Below are 6,179 nucleotides of genomic sequence, written 5' to 3'. Positions count from 1 at the left end.
TTTAATCTATGTTTGTTGAATTTAATGCACAAATAAACTATTATTGGCGATCACTTGAATTATAATCACAATTAACCCTAAACAAGAATATTAATTATCTTATTAAGCGTGATTGCAAGTACAAATTCCCTTTAAACATGCAATAAAAAGGTGATCAAGCAATAACAATAAGCATCAAGCAACATAATAAATAATCAACATCATTAATAATAATAATATCAATCATAATCAATAATAATCATGTTAAAGCATAGCAAGATTCTAGGCATGATACTAACAAGATTAATAACAAACTCTAGCATGTCACTAAGCAATAAAAATCAAATCCTTAGCCCTAACATGATACTAATAATCATAAATATTAGGAAGAATATAGGAAGCATCACAACAATCATATTTAATATTAAAATACCCTAGACATGATACTAGGAATCATAATAACAATGTAAACATGATTTCTACACCATAAATCAATTAATTAATAAAGTACTTACTTTGATGCCTCGCACCTCTTTCTAATAACAAAATACACACGTTAGTAACTTCAAGGAAAATAATAATCAAAACAATTAAATTAAATAATTGAAAGAGAGATTTGGAACCAAACCCTCAGAAATTAAAACCTTTCACGTCTAGGGCGAAGGCAACTTCGAATATGGCTAGGTGTATCAAGATCTTGTGAATGCGGAATTTTATATTAAAAGCAAAGTTTAGAAAAGAATACTAGAGAATTAATATATTGAATATTGATGAATGAGATGAATGAATTCAAAGAATTTGATGAATGATTGAGAGTTGATGAAGACTTAAGAATAAAGAGAATTGGTGAATGATAGATGTAGATGATGATTGAAAACGGAGTTTTTGATACGATATTTATAGAGAAAATCATCCAAAAAAGATAATTTAACAAAACAGAGTCTGAAGATCGCAAAAACACATTGGCGCCAGCCCTGGCTAGTTGGCGCCAGGACCAGTGGCTAGCGTCAGGCGCCAATGGCTAGCGCCTGGCGCCAATCCTGGTTCCAGGCGCCAAGGCCTGGGGTTGGACGCCAAACTGGTTTTCAACGCATTTTCAAAAATCTGATAAATTTCCCGTACTGGAAGATAAAATAATATAATTTCCATCGAAAATGTTATTTGATCTTGATTAAAACTCTGAAGAGTCCTAATTGAATTAGGAATGAAAAGAACCTTCTAGAATATTCTAGAAGACTAAAACCATTCCTAATTGCATTAGGAATGATAAATCATATTAGGCCCTCCCCTAGATCATTGGGCCGTACATAAAGCTCAATCCGGACCCAGTTTAGTAAATTGGCCATAAATTCCTCAATATTCATCGGAATTGGGCTTATAATATATCGTTGGAAAGGTCTTTGCAAGCCCCATCCAAATACACCACTATTGGACCCATATCCTGGACCAACCATACTGGATTGACTGTTTTCTTAAAATAAATTTTTCAAAATCAGGGAGAAGAGAAAAGAAATAAAACTTTCCGCAACGCTAGACCTTTCCACACTTTCGTTTCATTCGATTATGATTCGACGTGAAAGGTACTCATCACTGGGTTTGGTTTTGGGGAGACACAAATGGGTGTCTACAGACTGCAACGTCGCACTTTGTTGTGCAACGCTTGGAGACAACTCTGTCGTCTGGCGCTGCACTGCAAAGTGCGGCGACAGTCCTGTTGCCTTGGCGACAGTTTAGAATTTTGCTCGAGTCATCACTATGAGTCTAAATAAACAGTTTTCTAATCAATTCGATTATTTTGGTACCTTTGTTAAGTCCTTAATGGAGTCTAGGCACTAAGTCCCATGGTCTTACACAAGAGTCAAAGCATGTCACTTGCACTCACATATAAAGCACACACTAATATGTATGTACACTTTGACCATGTTAAGAGAGTCTTATATGCACGTGTTTTCCGTCATTTTTTTAGGGGGTTAAGTCGGATATTAATCCTCCAATTAAACCACTTGTTTGAACCATATACTTGATTCCCAAAAATATACACCCTATTTTTGCTTTTTTCGTTTTTTGTATAAAACCGTAAAGTCAAAGTCAATTTGAGTCAAGTCATTAAAATAAAATTGGTTTAATTTACAGCGCTTGGTCAAGAAAGGAAGGGCGTTTAATCAAAGACAACCTTTTCGTTCAAGTACAACTTTTTGATAAACCAATCGCTCGAAAAAGAAAAGCCAAGAAGATAATGGCAACTCAGGAAGAAGTCAACAAACTTAGGAATCAATTGACTAACGTAACTGAAGTGTTGAAGACTTTAACCCTCCTATCCAAATTAATGACCTTGTGAAGCAACAACAAATGGACCTTATGCAAGAAAGCTTGAGCAAGCTATCTAGTGATTACAAGTTTCAGGGCATTAGTTCACAAGGGGTCTCGGTGGACAAGGAGCTTCTTCCACAGAAGTTCAATGCCAACGACATCCCAAAATTCAAGGCAACTGGCAACCCTTATTTTCATTTAAGAGCTTTTAAAACAATAATCATGAGTATTAAGGGTATTGATAAAAAAAAGTATTTCCTTCTCTATTTTCCTTATCTCTTGAAACCGTTTGCCAACCATGATTCTTCTCCCTTAACAAATATAAAACCTCTACTTGGGAATCAATAGCTAACGCTTTCATTGATAGGTATAAGTGCAAAATTCAAGTTGAAACTGATCATAGAGAACTTGAAATACTAAAATAGAAGAGAATGAAGGTTTCACTTCTTTCTTCAATAAATGGAGAGAAACCTCTGCTAGGATGATTGAAGTACCAAGCGAAAAAGAATTTGTGAGGTTGTTCATCAAGAAGCTCCAAGAAAAGTACTAAAAGTTGTAGACACCCATTTGTGTCTCCCCAAAACCAAACCCGGTGATGAGTAACGTTCGCGTCGAATCATAATCGAATGAGGTTAAAGTGTTGAAAGTCTAGTGTTGCGGTTTAGCTTTTAATTCTTTTCTTTCTCTTTGTTTTTGAAAACCTATTTTAAGAAAACAGCCAATCCAGTTTGGTTTAGTCCATGACAAGGGTCCAATAATGGTGTAGTTGGATGGGGTGTGAAAATAGTTTTCCAACGATATATTATAAGCCCAATTCCGATGAATAATGAGGAAGTTATGGCTAAATTACTCAACTGGGCCCGGTTTGATCTTTATATGCGGCCCAATGATCTAAAGGAGGGCCTAATATTGATTTATCATTTCTAATGCAGTTAGAATTGATTTTAGTCTTCTAGATTCTTTAAAAGATTCTTTTCATTCCTAATTCAATTAGCATTGATAAATTGACTTTGGTTGACTTTTTGGAGTTTTAACTAGAATAAAAGAAGTGTTTTTAAGGAAAATACGATTTTGCCCTTCTGTACGGCTAAATTTTATCAAAATGCGTGAAATAGATTATTAGCGCATGACGACAAGCATTAGCGCATGGCGCTAAGGCTTGGCGCCTGGCGCTAGCCTTTAGCGCCAGGCGCTAATGTTCAGCGTCTGGCGCCAATAGTGTTTTATTCTCGTCAAAACTCTGATTTGTTTTTCTATCCGTCCGACTGATTTTATCTATAAATAGCCTCCTAAAACCTCCGTTTTCAATCATCAACTCTCTAGTTTTCTAATTCTCTTCTCTCTCTAAGCTAAAGCTTATTCTCTCTCTCTCTATACTAAACTAACCTTTTCTCATACAAAATTCCGCATTCACAAGATCTAGAAACACCTAGCCAAGTTCGAAGTTGCCTTCTCCCTAGACGTGAAAGGTTTGATATTTCTGAGGGATTGGTCCCAAATCTAGTCTAAACTTTCTAAATCTCTATTTCAATTATTTAATTTAATTGTTTTTATTATTTTCCTTGAAGTTACTAACGCGTGTATTTTGTTATTAGAAAGAGATACGAGACATCCAAGTAAGTGCTTTAATTGATTTATTGTTATTATGATCATGCTTAGATTGTTATTTTGCTTCCTAGTATCATGTTTAGGGAAAAGAATAAGCTCCTTAAATCAAGTATGATTTCTATGATGCCTTTTCTTTCTTAATATTCATGTTAGTATCATGTTAGGGTTAAAGCTTTGATTTTTATTATTTAGTGACATGCTAGGGTTTGTTATTAATCTTGTTAGTATCATGCCTAGGATCTTGCTATTTTTATGCTTTAACATGATTAATTTAATTATGATGATGATTATAATTATTTGGATTATTATTATTGTTGTTATGGTTATTATTATGTCGCTTGATTATATTTATTTATTGCTTGATCACGCCTTTTATGCATGTTTAAATGGAATTGGTACTTGTAATCATGCTTAATAAGATAATTAATAATCCTGTTTAGGGTTAATATGATTATAATTCAAGTGATCACCAATAATAGTTTTATTTGTGCATTAATATTCAACCAACATAGATAAATAGGTTTAGGGTTAAACTTATTGATTGTATGTTAGTCAGAAAGCGCACATGAATACGATCAGAATAAAGTAGAGGCCTATTATTAGGGAAGGTTCAATCTCTTTTAGGTTGGATTTTTACCTTCATCCCCGAACTACCAGTCATGGTTCCAGACCTATTGGAGTTGAAATTCTCCTAGATCGTTAAGTGGTGTACCTTCACCTCTTGAACGGTTTACAAGTTCCTAAAACTTGTTGGCGACTCTTTTGCTCTATCTTCTTTCCCTTTGGACGCCACCGTACTTTTGTGTATGATCACAGTGGGGTTCAAGTTAGGGATAATTCTTGAAATATTCCCTATAGTCACCAAGGAGACAATGGGAGCCATGCTTGCACAAGAAGTAGAAGGTAAACAAAATGCAATCTACTATCTAAGCAAAAAGATGCTCGAGTATGAAGTACGCTACACACCGCTTGAGAAATTGTGCCTCGCATTGGTGTGGGCCACAGCCAAGCTAAGACATTACATGCTCGTGCATACAATCTTTGTAGTTTCCCGAATGGATCCACTTAAGTATCTATTCGAGAAGTCTACACTCAATGTGCGCATATCAAGATGGATAGTCAATTTAGCCCAGTTCGATGTGAGATTCATGCCTCAAAAGGCTATCAAAGGATATGTGGTCTCGGATTTCCTAGCAGATTTCCTAATAGAAGATTCAATGCTAATACACGAAAATGAATTTCCAAACAAAGACTTGATGGTCATAGAAGATGATACTTGGACTTTATACTTCGATGGAGCCTCAAACCAAAAGGGATGTGGCGTTGGAGTATTATTAGTATCACCTAAAGAAGAGCACATTCCAATCTCCATAAAGCTAGATTTCGAAGTTACCAACAATGCTGCTGAATACGAAGCATGCGTGGTAGGCCTTGAAACAGCTTTGGCATTGGGAGTAAAGAAATTACGAATATTCAGGGACTCTTCATTGATTATCAACCAGATTTCTAAAAGATGGAAAGTAAGGAGTGAAAGTCTATCCCCTTACCAAACTTATTTGGAAACTCTCACCAATTAGTTAGAAAAGGTAGAATACACTTATCTACCTAGAGAGGAAAATCAATTTGCTGATGCTTTGGCAAGACTAGCCTCAATGGTTAGGGTTCCTACGAAAATAGAGCAAATGCCTCTAACTATAGAGAAAAGGCACAAACCGTCTTATATTCAAGCCATAGAAGATGATGAAGTGGTCCAAGAAGAAGAAGAAGAACCGTGGTATATGGATATACTTAATTATGTCACCAAAGGAGAATACCCTCCTCATGCTGACAAAAGAGAAAAACGAGCATTAAGACTATTGGCTTCCCAATACGTACTCATAGACAACGAGTTACATAAAAGGGTACCTAAGGGTTGAGCTCTCTTATGTGTAGGGAAAAAGGATGTCCAAAGAGCTATGAGGATAGTCCACGAAGGCATTTGTGGAACCCATGTTAATGGCAAAATGCTAGTTCAAAAGATAATGCGAGAAGGGTATTATTGGACTACCATGAATAGGGATTGTCATCAATATGTAAAAAGATGCCCTAAATGCCAAATTTATGCTAATTTACAACATGTTCCTCCATCTCTACTTTACACCTACACTTCACCATGTCCATTCTCTACATGGGGAATTGATATCATTGGTAAAATTATCCCTCCAGGAATAGGTGGTCACGAATACATCCTAGTAGAAATTGACTACTTCACAAAGTGGGTTGAAGCACAATCATATGCTAAA

Source organism: Chenopodium quinoa, unplaced genomic scaffold (assembly GCF_001683475.1).
Source record: "Chenopodium quinoa cultivar QQ74 unplaced genomic scaffold, ASM168347v1, whole genome shotgun sequence".
Taxonomy (NCBI): Eukaryota; Viridiplantae; Streptophyta; class Magnoliopsida; order Caryophyllales; family Amaranthaceae; genus Chenopodium; species Chenopodium quinoa.
This window is presented reverse-complemented; position numbering follows the sequence as displayed.